The 23,122-nt window shown below is 38.6% G+C and overlaps 1 protein-coding gene across 2 annotated transcripts in view; it reads right to left on the reverse strand.

The window, feature by feature from the left end:
• The window catches only part of SLC39A10 (solute carrier family 39 member 10), a 266,679-nt gene extending 252,558 nt beyond the window's left edge, over positions 1–14,121 (reverse strand). Inside the window, exons 1-2 of one of the 2 annotated variants that reach the window (XM_090144294.1) lie at positions 14,105–14,121; positions 11,341–11,419 (exon numbers count right to left, since the gene is read on the reverse strand). The gene's annotated coding sequence lies outside the window, so the exon portion shown is untranslated. The remainder of the gene's footprint in view (positions 1–11,340; positions 11,420–14,104) is intronic. The other variant, XM_090144289.1, reaches the window with a different exon arrangement.
• Between the last annotated feature and the right edge of the window lie 9,001 nt (positions 14,122–23,122).

Genomic DNA, 23,122 nt, shown 5'->3' on the forward strand with positions numbered 1-23,122 from the left:
CTCATTAGATTGAACCACACCCACCATGGAAAACATGGCCATGGGGTATTTTGAAAGGTGCTCAGCCACAACTAAAACCTTTTATACCAATCATCTGGCACATTACATCATGACAAGGAACAAACACTTGTGCATCTTTAAGCATCTGACTGTGAACATTGAAACTATCTCAACTCTGATTCATTTCTTTAAGCGCACTGGCAGTAAGCTTGGTTTTGCTGGCTGGGATGCATATTAAAGAACTACTCCAAGTAGCAAAGGTGTCAAGAGGACACACTGCCTTCTTACGTGGTCACGTTAAGTGCACAAAGAGTAAAATGGGCCATACTGCTACTTCCTTTTCTTTTCCTTTTTCCTTTTTCCATTTTTTCCTTTTCCTTTTTTGCCTTTTCTATCTGTTTTGCATTGTGCTGATGTTTAATGTTTTTCACTGCAGTGGATAGTTTGGCCATCGGGGGCTGCATGCAGCTCATTCATGTCTCAGCACACAGGCTTATTCTCACTAGGCTAGCATGGAGATAAAAGGGAGAAGCACATAAACATGACTGCATGTGTACGCTACAGACATTTTCATCCTAAAAACTCTGGAACTTGTGGGATCAAGTGACCTTGAAAAGATTTTTTCACCAGTACTACAGCATGGCAAGTTTGCTTTGCTCTAAGCTGATGACTTCAGCTCTGTTTTCTGCACTGGTTCAGGAATGCCTATAAATCTTGCACTTTTTGCTGCTAGTGCAGGTCCAGGTGCTATTGCGGCTTTTGGTGTTACTATAGTTATTGCTGTTTCTTTGGTCCCTCTGGCATTTGAGTTGCTTCCTGAAGAAGTGGAGAAGTCTGATTTATGAGAGTACTTGGCTTATGCAGAGAAACAAAGGAGGAGGAAGAAAGGCAAGAAGAATCTGGATTATGTGGTCCAAATTGTTCTCTGTGAGAAAGGTTTTGATGTGATTTCAGAAAAAAACCTCTGATTCCAAGTCTTTGTAAATGTGAATTAAACTTCAGTCCCTAAATTGCCAATGTTTTCATTGTATGTTCCACTACAGAATCCTGCATTTTTTACGGGTAAAAAAGCTTCTACTTCTGCTACATGTCTCTCGAGTCCTATTAGAATCTGCACCTGAAACATTGTTTTCAGGGAACAGATAATCAACAGCATTACAGCGAGTATTGATTCATGTAATATTAGCATTAGTAATACTCTATGTCCTGACCAGAAGACCACTGTACATCTCAGAGTTAATGACCCACTGCACTATGGATGGGGAGCTCACGATGTGTTGTTTGTGAACGGCAGGCCCATTCAATCCTACATCACCGTGAGATCCCAGCATCTAAAGGGATGTAAGATTGTCTGTAGTATTCTCTTCCTATAGCGTTAGCTCTAATGAACAGCATTCTCCTTCTGACAAATGGCCTCATGCTGTGGGATAAAAAGCAAGAAAACTGTGCTCAAATGAGATATTTGAATATCATATATACTCTTGCATGCAGTAAACTGCACCATGACTTGTTACAATAAACTCTATGTGTAACTAAAAGTGAACAAGCAAAACAGATCAAGCCAGCTTTTATTGAGTCTTGATTCGTTAAGAGGCAGACAGGCTGAAGCAAGGTAGCTGGGATAAGCTGTGCGGGATGTAATGTTCACATTTAATGCCAGGAAGTATTTCCTTTTATTTATTTATTTGTTTTTATATAGGCAACCTGTGCTATTGGAGTCAAAAGATGGATGGTCTGACTAGAAAGGCTTTAACAGAAAGGGCTTCTGTCACAGCCCTGTTCTGCCCTGCTGGGTATGCACAACGTAGCACTGTACTGAACCCTCAAAAGGCACGATTGCCTTTCTAAGTTCATGGCTGTTTGTGCAGGTTTGTATGGCATGCACAGTAATAGTGCTTGAATAATAAGACTGTGATGTTTATTAGTAGTTACGTAAAGGAGTCCAGTAATTAGAGTAGTGCTGTGGACCAGATTTAGAGAATTGGTTTTGTCTCTGAATTCTGAGGGTAGCAGAGGACAAACTTGTGAAGAAGGAAAACAGTGTTAAGATAATAAGAACTCATTTTCTGAGTTTGTTTACTAATTGCCAGTAATTGTTTGTAAGATGCTTAGAAAAGCACAAAGCAAAGTTAGTGTCTGCTCCTGTTTTACCCTCTGCTAGGTTTTATTTTCTCAGAACTATGGTGTGATGCTTCCTGTCCGATGGCCACAGGCAAGGATGCAAAACCTCTGATCTGCCTGTTTTTCAAACAGAGGAACCACGTTCAGTGCTTGAAAGTATTTGCATTCAAATTCTGATATATGTATTTAAGGATATAGTAACTGCTGTATTCGTGAGCAGCATTAGACAAGAATGACATGAATTTTTCCTAACCCATAGCTCATATACTTTTGCAGGACAAAGTCTTTCAGCATTGAGATGTGTGACTGCTTTACACAGCTCTTTTCTGTGGATCTCTGCAAAGAAGTCTCTCACACTCAGAAATTTGCAGGTCTGACTGAAGATCAGCCCCATAGATCCTTACCCCAAATCTCAGGTGAACTATCCTTTCAAGGGTTTTCTCTGTCTTTTTCCATTAGGGAATTATTTTTCCCATTCTAATGAGGTATTTGCAAATATTGTGTCCCCCTGGTGGTAGAAAAAAAAGTCTTCATACATACTTTGGTCACTGACGACATCTTTCTCTGGACAACTTTTTTTTTTAAAAAAGGAATACAGTAAACATAGATAGGCAAAGGTCACAATAAAATTGTCAGTGTTGTGGTGATGTCACTTTGTGCTATTGTTTTTAAGTAAGACAATATGGTGTCACCTTTATATGGTTCTTTGATATACTAAACACTGTCTTCTTCCATTAATTTCTGTGGGAACAAAGTGCACTCAGTATAATGCAAGTTTGCAATTGGAGTCAATGGGAATGATTTTTTTGACCTAAGTTTGCTCTGGATCAGGTCCATGGTGTCCAGCAGTGAATTTACAGTGCCATCTAAGCCCTGCAGAGTATGCATGAGTCATCTCTGTGGTACTGAGGCAATCTCAGTAAATAAGAAGAGACAGTTTCCTTTTCAACAGGTGAACCAAATCCCCAAAGTAATTTTTTTTTTTTTTCCAAGGAAGCAAAAGGTTAATTTGAAGTGCTCGTGGCCTTCCATGAATCAAATGAAGTAATCCCATGTCTGAGTTTTAAAAGCATCCATAAATTAGCAGAGTGTAGTGCGCAGATCAAAAAGAGGGTTATCAAAGATTAATAATGAGAAAGAGGGGAGGGAGAGAGGGGAAGAACTCTGATAGAAACTCTTTATCACACCTCCTACTGAACTGGAGAGTAGAATACACTTATTTGGAGTCCAGTTAGCAACATAACCATATCAGCAGGGAGAGAGAATGTGAATAATAAGGACTATGAAAAATAAAATGGGGAATGAGTTGAGTAAAACCGAATATAGGAAGAAAAAAAATAAAAAAATAAGTTAAAAGACACTATTTTTATCCTATTTGAGCCCCGGTTATCTTTTAATGCCAGCTCTATCCAAAAGGACAGTCACATCTTGAAATGGAATGCCAGTGGAAAACCAGGATTTTTTTAGATTTCTTTGAAAAAGGCATTCATCAGGTGGAATGAAAACCTGATTTCTCAGAAAAAAATGAACCAAACCAAACCAATCAAGCCAATCAGTCACACAAATGAAAAGCTTGCATCACAGAAGTAGCAGTCAAGACCATGAAGGCATTTTGTGTTTTTAAATTACATTGGAAATTCTCCAAGCCATATTAAATTACCATGCATATGCAGTGGATTATTTATGCCTCCTAATCTTTAGCTATGAACTAATGATCTCTACATCCCCCTGTGCTTAGTGTTAAGCAGTATGAGTTAGCTTCATACCATCCATACATGCAGGGACTGGATGCTTTTTAGCAGCTGGGATCTAAGGCAAGCAATGAATGTTAAGAGTCCAGTTTGACAAAGGAAATGTTACAGAAAACCCTAGATCAAGTTTTCAATCTTACAAATTCTTTCATGTCTTATTTGGTCTGCATGAGTAGAAGCCATGTTGTGTCATCAAAGCAGAGACTGTCAGCCGTAATAAGAAAACATAAAGACAATAGAAAACAGAATTAAAAAACCACCCATAATTACCCTGTTGAAACACTGCATCTCTGTTATTTTGCATGCTTGCCTCTGGTTTAAATTTTACTGACCTGAGCAATCTTTCAGATCTCGTATTTTGCACAGTAGTATGTTGGAATGGTATGAGAAAATGATGCAGAAAAATGCAAAGACTGCCTAAAAACAATTGCAGAATAGGAAGACAGAGGAAACTGATACCTGGCTCTGTTTTTTTTCCATGGAAGATTATTTATAGTTAAAAAGCATGGGAAGAAAACACTAAGCTTTGAATTGAAACAAGCTGGTAAAAGCTTATATCTCACTGTGCCTTTAAAAGTTCTGATCTGCCAAGACTCCAGCTGCATCAGGCCCAGACAGATTGGGAGAGTGTTGGCAGCACTTGGTGCTCAGCTGCTCTGCGTTGTGCCATGCCAAGGAGGAGCGGAGTGGCTGTGCACTAAATATGACATCTCTGTATTTCACATTGCCACAAATGGGAAGAGAGCAGTTTCATGGAGAGGAAATAGGTGGCAAGAGAAACTAACATACCAAAAAACTCTGCACATTTCATTGACTGTTGTTTTTAGTGCAAGCCCCAGTACAAAATGGTCTGAACTACCTTATTATTGAGACTTTGGTGGTAACATCACAGAGTACAAGATTCCAAGCTGTTTTCCCACACAAAGCAAACACTTTCCTTAGGGCCTGAGATGAGCAGACAGAGCTGATAAAGACTTTGACCCTGCAAAATCTTGTGTGTAAGCTCTCATTGCTAGTACTCGCCAGCCACAGGAATCTGTGGTTTGTATGCCTGCAAAGCTGCAAGATCTGTGCCCACTGTCCCCTTGTACTGCCAGCTCAGCTGTGCTCCCTTGGTTTGTCTGCCCCTTTGGAACCACTGTTATGCATCTCCCATCACTTTGACATCTCTAGAAAAATAGATGGGTAGTATTTTGAGCACCATGCTGAAACTGTGTAGCCTGTCTTAAACACTGCATGGGTGTGTAGGCTGCACAGCGTAAACAAGCCAGTAAATAACACAGCTCTGCATGTTTATAGTAAGGAGATCAGCCCTCTTAACAATGCTAACATTTTGTGGCAGAGGTAGTAACTTTGCTTCATTTTCAGTGTATCTTCTAAGTTATTTCATATATATGTATCCTGTATCCTGATCTTTGTAGTCCCTCACTGGGAGTTCTTTAAATGACCAAGGAAATGATAGCTTCTCCCTTCTCCAAATATGTCAATTGAGACCTGATCTAGTGCCTGTGCAAGTAGAACAGAAGTGTCTCTTGCCTAAATGAGCACTGGATTGGATCCTAAAAAGAGCTAAGCCCAGCTCAGACAGCAGGCTCTTTAGGCATCTTTCCTTGTTTGCTATTGAGTTTGCCTGCAAAACTGCTGGAAAACCTGGACTGCGTAGTTCAACAGTTGTAACTGTGCAGATTGAAGTCATGTTGGTGAGCCATTGACTTGATTAGTGAATATGTTCAGCTTGTTTTCCTCTAATATCATGCTAATTTATTGCTGAAGAATCACATTTGATTGTTTTATATGTCAATAATTAAAAATTGTGATCTGAGTATGAGACCCAGCAGTGCAATTAGAAAACTGTATTAGTAGCTGGGGAAAACATAAATATAGTGCAGCATAATGCATTTAACATGCTATTAATTTTTTTCTAAAATGTGCCCATGTCTGCTGTACGGTTGTCCAAAACATGATGAATAACAAATCAAAACAATTGTCTCTCATCATTATGTTACTTTCAAATTAAATAAAAATCTTAAACTATGTTCTTCCCAGTATGGCATATCTGAAATCTTCGAAAATTGCTTTATTTCAACATTTGTTTATGTTCCTTGACTTCTCTTTCATTTCAGAAAACAACTAAAAACTGAAATAGAAAACACATTTTGTTATAAGATTTTGCTATTTCAAAGTTTCTAGTGTAGGTATAACTGCACTAATGAATAATCATGAGTTAAATAGCTGAACAGGCCAACTCTAAATACACTGAGGATTCACTCTTGGTATTTTCAAGCTGCAGTTAAATCACTCTTCAATCTCATGCTACAAGCCATCACATATTACTTGCAGTTATACAGTAAGTCATATTCCTATCCTCTTCTGAGCCAGCACTGAAGATGCATCCATCATGGTATTAAAGGGCATGCTGTTACGACCCAAATACTAGGATACTGAAACAATTTCTGTTGTGCTTTGAGTATAAAGCAAGAAGAAAATTTTGCCTGCTGAGAAGTATCTGTTAAAAAAGCAATAGTTCTGTTTATTCTTAGCCTGGGCTTTAAATTTTTCCTGAAGTTGTTTTTTTGTTTTGTTTTGTTTTGTTTCAGGTTTTGTTTGATTGGTTTTTTTTGCATAAACACACAGACATCTCAACATCATCTGCAGAGGAGCTTTTGTTGCCTAGACTGCTTGTAACAATCTAATTCCATTCCACCTCCTCCAGACCGAAGTTAATTCGCTGAGCTGTCCAACAGCTACTGCTCGTACAGATATTTACTGAAGTGTGAGGTTAGACAGACATCTACTAGGACATGGATTCCATGGCATGTTTTGCAAAGGTAAAGATGCTAGTGTCAGTCACCTAAAAATGCCAAGATCATTTGGTAGGCTGGTGTAATATTTCCAAAGGTCTGTTAATTTCATGACAACAGAAATGACATTGAAATGCAACAGCAATGCATCCCTATTGAAAATGTGTTTTTTTTGTTTAAGTATGAGTTTGGTGTCAGGCTACTTTTTAAACATCTCATTTAACCCCAAATTCCAATGATACACCATTAAATTTTTAGGTCTAACATGTCTAGAGTTATGTTTGAAAATTACATGTAAGTACCCCTGAGATTTTTACTCCACAAATCGAAGTATTTTGCAAAACAAATCCTTAGCATTGGAAGTGTTAGTGGAGTCCATTGTACAGGAAGTGCTTATTTTTGTGGCGGTTGTGATAACAATGAAATACAAATTGAATGCTGTGGTATGACATAGAGAAAAGGCTTGATTTGACATCTTTAAATAGTTTCAATCAACTGGAAATTCAGCATGTTGCAGAATGAAATAATGCTTCCTACCCCAAGTACTGATGGATAACAGCTCACAAATCTGGAATGACACATCTCCACTCTAATTATAATTGCCACCATCTACCTTTGCGAAGTGAAGATCATGTTCCTGTGTGTTTACACACCCGCTAAAAAAAAACAAGCTCTTCAGAGAAGTCTGCGTATTCTTCTGCACAGCTGAAGCTCTTTAAGTAAGAAGGGTTCATAAAGCTGTAATTATTTGGTGATTAGAAACAGAAAATAGTGCAAGGATAATAGTAAGGATATTGTGCAGAGCTATTTTCTAATATGAAATAATTTAAAAATAGAAACAAAAAACCCGAGAAGCACGCAGACACTGTTTGCACGTGTGTATTGTTACCTTAGAATCATAGAATCAAAGATTCTATTAAAGGCTTGAGTTGGAAGGGACCTCAAAGCCCACTCAGTTCAACCCTCTGCCATGGGCTGGTTGCCACACAGCAGATCAGGCTACCCAGGGCCTCATCCCAATTGGCCTTGACAACTGCAGGGATGGGACATCCACAGGTTCTCTGGGCAGTCAGTTCCAGTGTGTCAACAGAACAGAACTACTGAAATAGCTTTCCATCTCTAGTTAACACAAATCATATGCTTTTTGTGTATGTACATGTCTAGGCTGATGATTTTTCAATAAGTAAACTAAGCCTCAAGAGTTATGATCTTCTGTTCATCTTACGAATACACAGAACAGTCTAGGAGTCGTTATGGTTGAGTAAGCATTTGTTAGTAGAAGCACCTGTATACATTATTTTAGCTTGGCAAAAACTTTTAGTTTCAGCAACAAACTCGAGCTAAAGAATTAACACTGAAGCTTTCTGGATTTTCAGGCATGGAGAGAAACCAAGTAAGATTAAATGAGATTATTAGTTAGAAGAATATGCCTGTGGGTAACTGGGGTTATTTTCCAGGTGTTATTTTCTTAATAATTTTTTGAAATTCCCTATTTTAAAGATGACTCTTTTTAATTGCTAGACCTGGAATGTCTACTGTGAATCTCAAACCATGGTTGTACATTATTATAAGGAACATTAATTCTACATTTAGTGTTAAAATCTACTTTTTATAATGAAATGACATTCAGTATGTTTCTTCATATCATTAATAACTTTTTATTCTAACAGTAATAACATTTTAATTTTTTTCAGTGAGTTAGCAATTTGCTTGGTGTTGAACTTGAATAAAACCAGAATATGATGAAATTAATCACACAAAGTATAAAAAAGAAGAAGTAATTGAATGCTCAAATTCTTCACTGCTTTGTCTCCTCAGGATTGGAGAGTCTCTCCAAAGATACATACACTAAAATGCCATGTTTAAAAAAGGTTTAAAAAAAAGGATGCTGGAAAATCAAAATATGTACTCTCATAATGCTAAAACACTACCATTTGAGAGTGTGGAAAGCTGTCCTAAAGATACAAGAAAAAAAAGGAAAAAGTGAGTGATGAATATGAATAGGTATGCAGAATTCAATTATTTTTCCCAACATGACCAAAGGCCATGCAGCTAACCTGGAAAACCTGCCATGGTTGAATATTTAAAATAAGTTAGATATGAGTAATTTATTTTGCATGCACTGAGAAGCAAAACAAGAGAAAATGAATACTTATTCTGTCTTAATTAGCCTACCAATAAATCTACTAACTTCTATTTAAAAGTATACCAATGTTCTTGAAAGTTTAAAGACAGTCTCCTATTAATTGAATAAGCACTCCTCATCCCAAGGTATTGTGTAACTGCCATGTTGGGTCTTGCCTCAGCAACTGTGTATCTGGAGACATCTCTTGTTACCAGTTGTTCTTTTAACAGAAATAATTTATTTTGTATTAACTTCTAGCAAATTGCCCTGCTATCTTTGGCTGTAGGATGAGTTCTCCCAAATTACATGAACATGTAGGTTTGGAAAGGCTTACAGTGACTGATTGTTTGTGCATCAATAAGCTGAGATTGCTACATGTGATTGTTTTATAACAGTTATTGCAAATATTTTAACGACTGTTCTTTTGTGTAATCTGGGCTGCGAAAAGAAGCAGCAGTCTTTTAAAAAGATGTTATAAATAATCTTTTCAAATATTTAAATTTCAGCTTGCACCTGTTTCTTCTTGGAGAAACTAGTCTTTCTGTGCTCGTATTTTTTCTTTCCCGGTCTTTAGGTCTATATTTGTATTTGCACCCCGTTTGAAGGAAGGAGTGATCTGGAGGAGTCACACAGACTCCCTGGACTATGAAGGGGTAGGCAAACCCCACTTACTTACTCTCTGATTAAGCCCTCCTGGCCATCACATGGAATCACTCTCTTTCATCTCCTAGTCATGTGCTGCCAGAAATATTTAGTATACACTTTTATATAATTTTTTCCAGTGTACTTACTCACTTGTCGCAGGACTGTCACACCTATTTCAAACAAAAATAAGAGCCCTAAATTGTAGTGCTGTCTCCAGAGAGAGTAAGCTCAGATTTTCAAAGGCTGAGTCATTCTCATGCTAGCTCTGGCCACAGGATGTCAAGCTTGCTTTAGTATTGCACCAGGCTTCACTGAAAAGGCTTGTTTAACCTGTTTGTGTTTTATTCACTTGACAACTTAAAGAGAAAAGATTTGATGTGTTCCATTTATGCGGATTCTTACAGACTTAATGTTGTCTCTGTGGTTCTTCACGGAGTCCTGGGCAGCACTGGCCCAGACACTGGTGGCCTCTCAGTTCACCTGGAAATCAAGTCTGCATTTCTAATCTGATTGCTCAAAATCAGAGTCAGGTCAAAAGTCTTAAACATAAAATTCTTCCTGAGCTTCAGAGGGAAAAGTGTCCACTGAATGCAGTGGAAGAAAGATTATACCTGAACTTTTGCCCATTCTGAAAACAAAGCCAGTGCTGTGTGGCTGGTTAGTAGAATACCCCTCATTTTGAGTGACATGGATTTTCTGCTGTGTGCACATGCAAAATGTGCATCTCTTGAGAAAGGAAGTGGGTATCATATTTATTTTATGCCTACAGAGAAAGCCAACCTGATGGCTCCTTAAAATGTGCATTACATTTATGCCTTCCTGTAGGAATTAATTTAACTTCTGGAAACATGAATGATATGGAGTAACTTATGAAATTCCATCACAATTTGTCTTTTGCTCATTGAGGAGGTTTGCAGGGCTTATAAGGACTGTGTTTGCAGGTCCATTGTCTACGATATATAAACAATAAAAGTCTTGTTTCATGCTGGAAAAATGACTTGATTAAAAAAAAAAAAAAAAAGGAAATGTCACAAGGAACATTTATGAACAATGTTAGTGTTAAGCTGTGATTTGATAATTGCCATTCAGAAAAGAAAAACTGCCATGCTAGAGACAGTCCTTCAGAGAAGAGCACTGATGAATTATAAAAAACAGTGCTTATACTGTGAGCTGGAAACTTTCTGCTTGACCCTCCTTGCTATAAAGCTTGATCCTTTAGTCTCTGATCTCTCACACTTGGGATCAGAGGGAACTTTTTGATCCTATGGTTAAATACATCACAAGACTTTTCTGGAACTAATCTTTGGCTCTGTGTTTCAAATTACGCACGTCTGTAAAGGTTTGGGAAGGAGTTACAACAGACTGTCCAGAGGCCATCTGAAATAAAACATTCAGTTCTGAATGGATGTGAACAGTCCATACAGTATTTGCTTTCCCTCAGAAATGAAAGGCTTTTGTAAACTCAGCAACTGTTTTCATCCCCAGGTAGACATTCAGGAATTGCAGTCATGTCTGCAGTGTTATATGTGCCCCCACAAATCCAGCCATCCTCACTTTAATACAGTGCATTCAAAAATTGTTTTCTACACATAAGTCAAATATAAATATCCAAAACAATGTCCCAGTTTTAACTCTATTGTTTGGCAGGCATATTGGCATCCTTTCTTTTTCTTACTGTGATTCTAAACTGTTTTCTGAGTTACCACTCTCAGGCATACAGATTTCCATTGCCTTTTCTCATCTCGAAAACCATTTCTGAATTGTCTAATTTCCTTATTTATAAACAAGATATACTAAAAGTGCAGGGTATTGCTGTCTTTGTTTTAATTTAGACTTCAGATTTTCAGAGAAAACAAATATGTGAAATAGCAAAATTTCAAGGAAAACAATATTCTACCTGTCATGCTTGTCTCCTTCCTTTGGACATACTATGGGATCACAGTTTGAATTCCCATGAGATGGTCCAGGCAGAGCACCTATAAAAAAAATATTGTCCTGTTAACTTTGCAAAGATAAAATACCACCCATTTTTATCGTTTTTATCATGGAGCTTCAGGCCTTTGTTCTTTCCTTAGAAACATGAAGTTGCAAAAAGGCAAATTTAGAAAATAGCTCTGATTTTTGAATTTCCTCTTGACCTAATAACATCCTTTGGGAGATGAAGCACATTTTTTATTTGTTTGGTATTTGTTTGAGGACAGATCTGGCAGCTTTGAAAAGGTTTACCATTCAGAGTACATGCCCTCAAAGTGCTGATCCAGGGAGGGGAAGGGCAAGATGGTGACTGATACCTTTCTGCTTCTGTGCCACTTAATAAGTAAGTCAGGACACTTCTGATATCTACATGGCAAAATCGCATACAGCCTTTGGGCCTGCTTGGTTCTGCTAAATTGTGCTTTTTGTAACTTATTTATGCATTTAACTGGTATTGTCCAAGTACTACTATATAGACGCCTAGTGACTCCATCGGTGTCTTAGTTCCTCTAACACAGTAATTTTTGAAATGTGTTTCTTGAGTTTTATGGTACTTAATAAGAATTATTTCAATGGCTTGGCCCTACTTCCTAGCATACGGTTTTCTCAGTCCTAGAATCCATTAGAATAAACAGAAGTGGATATTCATAAAACTTACTTTTTTAAAAACACTGTGAAATTGAGATATACGCTGAGTAGGATCAAATTGGATAAAACCCTGTAAAACCCTCCAATAACTGACTTTTTTTGTCATCAGAGTCTATGATTCCAGGTCTCTGTTTTTGCTCCAAACCTTAGACTGTGTGTAGGGCACAAAGTCAATGAGGCTTAGAAAGGATTTTTTAAATGAAAAAGTCATCTTCAATTTCAGTTATAGTACCAGTTGATCCCCAGAACAAATATTAACTGCTCCAGAGATGCCATAGTTTATGAGCAGAAAAGCTCTTCTAAATTACATTATATACTCACATAGTCCTTAATAAGATGGCATGAAATGTTAAATATTAACATTGGCAGAGAGGGACTCTGGTGTTCATAGCAGATCTGTATGTTTTTAATTTTGGTGGCATTTATGGCTAAATGTTCTATGGTGTTTACAGTTCCATGAGTTTAGGAACTGGCCATTTAAGGGCAGAGAGAGCTGTGAATTTTGAAGCTGTGGAGCAAAGTCTTTGTGACTGCATTCTGGAAAGAACCTAAGTATGGGTTTTGGTCCATTTTGAGATTTAGGTAGCCCTACAGAACAAGGACCTCTTTCAGGAGTCACGCAGCTATCAGAATCATGATTTTCTTTATATCAAGTTTACCATAATATTCCTGTTGATATTACTATATCTCGCTGAACACGTCAGCAGCTTCCTCAAAAAGCACAACAAAAGTAAACAGAGCAAATCTGTAATGTCCATATTTCTGGAACTTGCTTTATTTTATTCAATTTGGGGGGTTCTTTAAATGAAGAGGTGTTTCCCTTATTTCTACAAAGAAGTGGTAGGAAGTACTGTGAAACACGTATTGGAAACTCTTGAAAGACAGAAGGTGAAACCTAGTTTCTATATTAAGAAAACTAGTCTCTGAGATAACTGCAGGTTGTTTTGTGTATTGTAGCCATGTACAACTGACTACCTAAAGCCCTTTTCTTTTAACCTCTTCTGTCTTGCAGTTTGTGATCTCTGTGACAAGGTCAGCAGAGCTGAAGTATTGACCTCATTCAGATAGATAATAGTGTAGAAGAAGTTGACATATTCTCATTCACTCTCTCTCATAGAAGGAGATGTTATTATTGTTATCTGCTTACAGTTTCCATGTTGGAAAAAAATGCATTCCATGCTGTCAGATGCAGACTTTTTATAGAGTAAAATATAATCAAAGCTGATGTAAGTGAAAAGTACAGGGGCAAGCCAACCTACTTAGTAGCAGAGGAAATTAAAGATGTGTATTTGTCAGTAGAAGCCACCTGGCGAGGTTTCCCATGCAGAATTATTATTTAATTGTTTTTAATTATTGAATTAATATTGAATTACTTTTCAAAAGATTGGTCTGAAAAGAAGGTCTAGACTTACAGAGTCAGTTAGAAACTTCAACCCTAACTTATACATGGCATACAGAAAAAAGTAACTAAAAATACTGCCTCAGTTTGTAAGGTGGCATTGTTTCACTGAGGCCAAGAGAACTCTGCTAACTTGCTTTGGATCAGAATTACAAATCTATTTATGCACAAAAGAAATGAAAAACCTCCAAAGTCTACCATATTCACACTGAAGGGAAGAGTGGGGTCAGAGGGAGCAGTCTGAGCTGCAAAGACTTCTAACTTTCTCCTCTATTTGTTATATACATTAAGATGTGCTGATGTGCCACTGTCTTGCTGTTCTGCCTATAGCATAGTATACTCTTAATGGTGTGCAGGATAGGGTTTCTTTCTTAATAATACACCTTATGCTGCCTATGCTATGGTATGTGCAGCACATAGACTGGTCTGTATGTGCTACGGTACATTCAGCAATTGTATAAAGACAAACAGCAAATCTTGATCCTGAAATCTGGCCCCCACCTGGGGGAACTCCTGGACAGGGAAGACCAGAGTGAGGCTATAGTTCGCTTTCATTCATGCTTCTTACCAACTAATACCGAGGTATTGGAAAAGCCCCTTGGGAGGATCACTGCCATTAGGGTGTTCTTCAGTTACTCACATCCATTCTAGGCAACCTGATGTGTTCTTAGGAAAACAGTTTCCCAACGGCAGCAAAGCTTCTGGTCTTACAGGTTTTCTGGAAAGAAAAATAAAACATACTTAAAAAACAAACAAACAAAGAAAGAAACAACAACAACAAAAAACCTCTTCAAGGTTATATCACTTTATTACATGCATCAACATCCTTAAAATTATGTTGCTCTTTGCCTGGCATTTAGTAAAATCAGACCTTCAGAGTTTGTTTCTTGAGCGTCTGCCTTCTCAAGGCAATTGTTTGCCATGTTCAAATCTTAACAAGTAAATGTAAACACTTGTACTCTAATATCAAGGCTTGTTCTTTTGCTTTCCAAAGCCCTTGTTTCTTCGTGACATGCCCCAAGATTTGTACCCCTGTAAAACTCATATCATAGATGCAGACTGCACATACATGAGTACAATGACGATACAATAGCACATGCAAATTTTCTGTCAAGGGCAGGGACAGATGAAGCTGACTTAGTCGAGAAGGATTCTTCATCGTTGCTAGCCAGAGCACTTCTGGATTCGCTGCATGTAACTGCCACAGGGTCAAGGATGGCCATTTCCAGCTTTCATTTGTGCAAAATGCAATTATTAATCATTGTATAACGTACACAAGAAGATCAAGTGTTATTGGGGCATCTCTTGCAAATGCAAGAAGCCCTGTGCTCCACCTCTGATTATTTTCTACTACTACCCACCAGTTTTATTTGAAAAGCCATGTAAGGCCCTTTATGTACAGGCAAGAAGATGGGTGCACCCTGATCTTTGAAGGGTTTGCAATCTTAATTTTTGACTGACAAAGGATGAAAGAAACAAGCATGATGTCCAAAGCTAAGAAAGTGAGGCACAGAAAGGTAGGAAGATGTAGGAAAGGACACTGGGGAGAATTTGGCAAAGCTGGGATGAAAGACCCCATGCTGGGAGCTCTGATGCAGAAAGCACTATTTTTTGAACTGGCCTGGAAAATGCTCTCATCCTGATGCCTTGTCTTAGTCTAACAGAGGGCATTTTTCTTTGTTTCTCCCAAGTTTCTAGCCATTAGGCTACACTGCTGATCCTATAGAAAAGAGGTGCTGTCCTCCTAGAAGAGAGAGGAAAATGTACAAGCGGCAGTGAAGATTTACTTCCAATATATTTTTTTTAAATAAGAAATTAAATAATTAGTCTCGGGTTAAGAATATAATGTTTGTATGTTTTTGCTAATAGCAAGATGATGTGTCTGTGACCTTTATCTCATGTAAATAATCCCACTGAGATAAATTTTAGGGGGACAAAAAGCTACAAATTTGAATTCTCTTTAATAACAGCTTGGGCTCTACATATAGCAGAAAAACAGCCTCGAGTCACAGGCCTGTGCTGTGCTATCAGATGACTGCAGGGATTTATTTGCCTTTCTGTGACTGCAATGGGACTGTGTCTAAGTGCAGACTGAAGGGACACCTCAGTGCCCCTGTTGTTAATGGCTAAAGGACAGTGCAGGGATCCTCCTCATGGAGCCACTGTTGAAAACTATTTGGTAATTATTTATTGAGTTGGGTTTTTTTTTCAGCCACTTCCTCTTTTCAGCCTTATCCAGCTTCCTCCATTATCGCAGTGTTGGCTCTACATGTAGGGCAACAAAATGGGAGGATATGCTTTCCTTCTTAGTAGCTATGCATACTTAAACAATACTGAACCGATCATGAGAGCAAAGCCAGAAGCCCCACAACTCACATCTAGGCTGTACCCAGGATGCTGCAGGTAATAACAGGAAACAAATATTAGCATGGAGGTAAAGGAGGTATTTAAAGCAGGGGAGCTGGGAGGAGTATTCCTCAGCTGATTTGGCAGCCCAGTGATGGTCAGAGAAGCACACAAACACAAGAACAGCTATGGACTTCATCTGTGGCTATGGACTTCATCTGCGGTCCTCCTGAAGGTCTTGCAAAGACATTTTGTGAAGGGCATGGAATCCTCAGCATCCATTATGGGCAGATATGAGTCATTTTAGTCACTAGTCTAGTCATCAGGATGTTATCCTTCATGCAGGATGGCAATAAGCAGAATGATAATTTTTTTTTCCCTTGTATGTTTTTCCCAACTTCTATCACAGAATTTTTATCTGCTGTCATTACATAGCGACTCATCCATCAGACAAATCTGGTACGTCTCAAAATACCATAACAACCAGAGGAAAAAAAGCGTAGGAAGATATATGTAACTGTTTGTTTAGTTTATCTTCATGTCCAAAGGGACTAATTGATTTTAAGTGATGTTTTATAGAAATAGTTGATATCCAAAGCAAAAATGCAATGCAACAAATTTCAGCACAGATGGTATTTTGGTTGCAATTAAAAAAAAAAAAAAGTGGCATATATTAAATGAGAAGTAGAGAAGATTTCAAATCTAATCTAGTAAGCCTTGAAAGACAGTTGAAAAAATAACATTTTGTATGCTCAGAAATTAGAAAGCTGGTTTCTGGTAAAAATAATACAAAATATCTCTAGTGCAAAGTGTCCCTAAATGTTTAAATCTGCTGAAATGAGCTGGAGATACAGGTTGGGCATGGGATGGAACCTCACACAGTTGAGAGCAAATAATGGCCTCTTTTCTGAGTACCAAAAGCCCTTTAGTCTGTAACAACATTCTCCTTATTCTCCATGTTTTTGAACGTTCCTTTTGAGGACCAGTACTGAAGTGGTGATTACAGTGGTGTGGGTAAAGGGGAGGGCCTAAGCTGCTTCTGTACCATGAAACAAAACATTTTCACTCAGTAGACTCTGCTCCCTTCAAATAACAAGTCTGACTTAGCATTCTGTGTATAAACAGTTCCTCCTAGTTCATGAACTCATAAATACAAAACCAAGCACCCAAACAATAAAGCACCAGCGTTTGAGCTATGTACTATACACCATATACACTATATACAGAAGAGGATGTAATTCTGTAAAGCAGCACAGAATAAGAAACGAAGACCATAATGTTTAAGTAGGTACGACTGGAAAATCTGCACAGACAGAAGACAATTACTGCTATCTCCTGTGCAGATTGGTCTTCATGTAACATCTGTGCAATAATACTGAAAGCTGAAGGTCTGTGTGGCTCAAGGAGAAGATTGGGCACGCTGTTTGGATGGGAAATCCAGTGGATGTGACTCCATGCAGAGCTCCAGAAGTCTCTGAACTATGGATGATTGGCAGCTGAGGGACTATCAGGGGAAGTGTCAGACTTCTTGCCATGGTCCTCAGCTCTCCCCTGGCCATCTGCCTTTAGCCACTGCTGAAATAGTTTACTAGACTGGACAGATCTTTGATATGACCCAGTCCACATATCTGCATTTTGGTGACAGGAAAGGAATGTTGTGAAAGTGCTTAAAAGCAACATTACGGTTAGTGGAAAAGTTCTGCGTCCTTCTGAGAGATGGGCAAGATTGATGCTTCACAGAAATGGGCAGATTTGTGCAAACAATCAGGAAACAAATAAATAACAAAAATCAACCTTTCTTTAATGAGTATAAGCATGTTCAGTTTGGGGCTTGCTAGGCACTATTTTGTACGTGTGTGATTGAAAGTCTTAGATTTTGATAAACTATTCATCAACTCTAGCTTTAACAATGCTATTCTATTGTAATATATTGCATATTCACATTTTCCACCAATTGACCATTAACACTCTTTTTTACCTATTCCACTGCTGCTGAGGGATATATTATTTTCTGCAAGACTTTGACAGGTACAGACAAGCATCTGCAATGGGAAATCCTTCACTTCTTGTTATCTGCAGGTTTTGTTAACTCTTCTAAACTAAATCTCAGGACTCTGACGGTCATATTTATTTTTATTCTATACGGATTCTGCAGTGAAACAACAATTAACATTGTGTCTGAAATGCTGAGGTTACTGGTCTTGAGAAGACAGCATTTGTTTTTGTTTCAGGATCGTTTGCAACTTCAATGATAATGCAATCTGACATGTAATATAATTATTCTGCAAATAAATAATTAAACTGAGAACAGCAGAGTGATTTTAACTATTTATAGGAAGTGTTCTGAAAGACATTAAAGACAATGGTTTCTTTTACTTTAAAACAATGGAGTTTACAGCATTTCTGCAAGATGTTACACAGAATGAAGAGGGACAGCAGGGGGGTTTCCCTGTGCTTTCAACTAGAAGTCTTGAAGTGGCAATCAGTGCCTTTTACTGCAGTTCATACAACCTCACTGTTTTATGAAAATGATTAAGGAAATTGGCAAATGCCAGGCCTTTTCAAGTGAACTTGTTTCTTTACACAGAAGGAAACATCCCTTTCATTATAGCCACCAGATCACTACTAAGCAACCACTTTTACCTAATGTTGTACCTTACACTAGCCTCCATTGGTATATATGCAAAGAAAAGAAAAGCTACATCAGTACGCTTCTATGTCTGTATCTCCATAGGGGACTACATATAGGAGGGAAGAGTTTGTAGTATTCCTGTTTACATCTCTCTATTGCCACTGGATACCCAGTTGGTATCACTGGTAAAAGTCTGAATGTGATACATCTAAACAAAAGTAAGCATTAATCATATGTTAAGACAGTAATTACTAGATTGCCACTGAAGTAAGCCCAGGGTGAAGACCTTAGATGTAGGTATGTACACTGGAAACACATAAATTATGGTAAGATTGTTGACAGGTTTCTGAAGTAAAATGACAGTTAGTGCCTAATAAGACAAAGACTAGTATAATTTCTGTAAAGAACAGCCACACATTTTAGCTCATCTGCATAGAAGAAATGCAGACAACTTGAAACAAGAGCAATATAAAATGCACCATTGTGTTCAAGTTTTGTACACTGAATTACACAGAATACTCCAAGGTGTAATATTCTTTAAATAAAATAATACTGTTTCAGTCTCCGAGAAGTAGAAATTTTCTCTGTTACTTTCTCAGTATGGTGGTACCCGGAGTGCTGGTTAGAGTGATAACAGTAAAGCCTCCACCATTAGGATCTTTAACATTTGTTGTCTTTTAATACTTAAGGGAAATTCAGAGCAAGCCTACTCACCTTTGCTTTCTTAAGTTTTTTAGGAAAACTTGTTAAAGATAATCAGTATCAAATGGAATAACTCCTTTCAGCAAAACCAATGCCCTCTTGTTTAATCAGCAATACTTTGCCAAGATTTCCTTCTGAATTACAGCATCTCAGTTTTCAAATTAAATGTGACATCTAACCTAGCATTTGAGACACTCAGTGTATGATTTCCTCTAGAGAGAAACTGCCTGTTGAGTTACACTGCTGCAGCAGCAGCAGTGCCCTACCAGGAGAAGGAAAACTCCCTGGCAGATAACCACCTTGCAAAGCTGCCTTTTATTGCGTTTGAAAAACAGGAAGTTGTTGAACCTGGGAAACTATTTCAGTCTGCTGTTAAAAATGATAAGAGCTGGCAGCGTAGTTCAAAGCCTTCCTTGGCTCGCGCACAGATCCTCTGCTATCTCCTGACCGTCGGAATGACTGGTGGAAGCGTAAGCATCAACCGTAGTACAGATAATCCACCTTTGTGCAAGGGTTCAGCCCACTCATTTGTGCAGCACAAGAAATTTCACCTGCATACATCATTCTGCTACTGACCTGCAGTTCCAAGGCAATTTGTCGTAAGGGAAAGAAGGGAAATAAGCCCCTTGCGTTCCCCAAACATTTTAATTTTCATAGCAAAACTTATACAGAGAGAGAATAAGCTGCAAGCTCTAATAAAGTGCTAAATAAATGCTGCAACTTGCTGTTGCAACTTTTCCGTGTATTTGCTATGTGCTAGCAGTGCCCTGAGTCACAGGGACGATTCCTGCCTATGAATCTCACTGATTGTGGCACTTAACCCAGAAGAGAGCTCACACTCAGAGGACAGGAATTTACTAGGTTGGCCAAGCTGCACATGGCAGGTACAAAATGAGGACAATGTGTGGAATCCCATGAGCACAAAGTGCGAAAGAGGCTGACCTGGCCTCAGATCCAAATTTTTGCAAGTTAATTTAAAGCTGAAAGGCTCAATTTGCTTTTGAGGAACTGCTGTAGAAAGCAGCAGTCATGCAGATAGGCAAAGCTTTGCATTTCCAGTCCTCTTCCCTCTTGAGGATGATTTATAAGCACTTTAACTGTTAGGGGTCAGTTATTACTCACACCTTAACTCCTTCTCGGGTAAGATCATAATTCTGGGCTTGCAGTTTTCTCCTTTGACTTATTTTTTATCAGAACTGGTCTGTTAATTAGAGCAAGGGTTTGGCTCCCTTTACTGCAAAATATAATTCTGTTATCAGTGCAACCACATTCTGCCCTAGGTGATTTCCACTTAGGGTTTAATCCTTTTTTTTTTTTTTAAATCCCATGAAATAAAGAGTATTTCCTTACTTGGGTAAGCTGGATAGCCCTTTGGTCTAAATGTTTTTTTTTTTCATTTTGAGATTTCTGATATGCTAAACCTCTGTGAAAGTTTGATAAAAGGTAACTTTGAGGCTTTTAATTAATTATGTACAAAAAGTTGATAGTACTCTACTGTGAGGTGTTCCTAATAATCCATGCATGTAATGTAGTGGGAACATTGTTTATAAATATAAATGAATTGGAAGGTTTGTAACCTTGGAACAAAAGAAGATGAAAAATCAAATCACGGCTGGCAACCTCACAATTAAATGCTCTAAGATTAAATGACCTACTTGAAAGCTACAATTTTATCTTTGTTTTCCAGTAAGTAGAAGAAAAATAATCCTTGTAACATCTCCTTAAAGCCCTTACTGAGAGTGAAGCGAGGAAATATTGTTTTTAATATTTCATATCTCCCACAAATGAAAAGACACACTTTTAAAGTTCAGCCTGGCTGGGAAATGTGTGGCTCATATCAGGCTCCAAGGCAGGGGAGGGAAAGGGAAAGGGAAAGAAGGCGGCAGCAGACCAGAAATAAAGCACTGTCGAAAGGAAATTGAAAGTCAGGGATAAGCAAAGGAAAAGGGGTCTCACAGCTGGAATGGATGGAAAAGAGGCCGTCTAAGGGAAAGTATATTAATAAAGCAGAATGAATCCAAAGGAATAAAAGAAAGACCAAGCCACAGATCCAATTTACTTCTGTCACTGTAACGTTTGGTGGATTAAGAATCCTATTACCATTGGCTGGCATGGATTAAAAAGCACACCTTATCACCATCAGTATTTCACCTCGCCTCCCTATGCTTAGCGGCAGCAGAATAGCTGCCTTCTGGGAAGGGTACTGCGTACCAGCAGCACGGGATCAGGTCACTTCTAGCCACCAGCTACTTCAGCTCTAGTCTGCTGGCATTATTAAAGGGAGCATCTCCAGCCTGAAAAATCACACTTCTGTCCTTTCTCATTAAACATAAAAAGAGGCACCTCAAGACTGCTGAAGTCAAAGAAATTGGGAAAATCTCCCTTTTAGTTTCCTTCTCCGTCTGACGGTTTCGACAAAGGGCTCGACTTCACAAGGTTACTATTGTAATAAAGGACAACACACGGCATGAAGTGCCTCAAAAGTATCGCGAGGAGAAAATTTGACGGAGCAAACCACCCTCCTTTCCCTTCTGCCCTTGGCTGCACTGAAGGAATCCTTTGCTGTGGCTCTGCTGCTGTGAGCCAGCTCTCCCAGCTGACCAAGGGGCATCACACCCCTTATGGCACAGTGTGCTGCCTCCTGGCCTGGAAAGGCCCGCGTGCATCTTTTTGCCTTGTAAAAAAGTGTACATTTTAAAAACAAGCCCTTTAGCCCTTCCTATTCTTCTTTGCAACAACCTAGAGCTTGAGAGCCTCACTATTACTTTTAATACTTTTAAACATTAATTTTCACAGAAAATCTTTTCAGAAAACCCTCTGATGTGCTGTTCCTTCTATACTGGAGAACAAAATACTCAATTTAACACACCGCCTCCTTCTCTGTTCCCTACCATGTGCACACCTGATAGGATTTCAGTAACTCCGCAGGCATTCCCAGGAGCCACACTGCAGTGTTTGCTGCTGCCACTGACCAATGGACCAGCAAAATTGGGAGAACGCTTTCCTGCTTTGCGAGAGCACTGAAGAAAGAGTAAAAAATAACATGTAGCTAACACTTTCATCTTTGTTTTTTTGGTATTTTAGACGGAACTGCTCATTTAATGAATATCTGATTTTATGTTTGATTTTAGATCTGACGCTCTGGTTGGGCTCCATCTCCTCATTTCCATATGAGTCACGGGAACACACAAAGCACAGAGAGGCACAGCGGGCTCGGAGCGGCAGGCACCGAGCTAATCTCCAGCACCGCGTGGTTCCTTCTGCTGCTCCGCCTGTTGCTCCCAGGAGGCTTTTAGTGGGGTGGGCATTGCGACTAATGCTTGAGAGATACGGAGAGATATCTGGGGACGGTGGGCTTTGAAGCTCTTTATGTTTATTTAACAGCTGGCTGTTATTTGATTATTTTTTTTTTTAATATGCAGATGTTTGACAAAAAAGCGCCTTGTTTGAGATTTTTGCTTTGGAAACACAGAAAGAAATGTGTGGGGGCTGCTTCGTGACTGTATTTTTAACCTTCACGCAGGAAAACTGTAAGGCAAATTTGCACTTCAAACTATAGCTGGAACCAAACCACCCACATACAGAGATAATAAAACATCAAAAGGCTTGCGAAATATGCTGGCACATGTATATATGTTTAAAAAGTGCACAGAATGAGCAAACCAGGAACACACAAGTAAAGTTCTTTCCTAGCTGGAGTATTAATTACAGTAAGCCAGGCACACAATTTCTGCTGTATTTACCCCAAGATCAGTTGATCCAATATGGTAAAAATGAATGTTTTTTTTTGTAATGTTCAGGCTGCTGAACATAAGCATTGCTTCTCGTAGGAACAGGAATATTAAAAGATACAAACATTACCCACCTCATTAATTCTACTTGGCCTGAAAATTGTTGTCTTCTGCTGTGGGGAATATATTGAAATACTAAGTTCTGAGAATGTCTATTGCAAACTCCAGTGTGGCACTGCTCACCATC

Source organism: Phasianus colchicus, chromosome 7, assembly GCF_987193195.1.
Source record: "Phasianus colchicus chromosome 7, bPhaCol1.hap1.1, whole genome shotgun sequence".
Lineage (NCBI taxonomy): Eukaryota > Metazoa > Chordata > Aves > Galliformes > Phasianidae > Phasianus > Phasianus colchicus.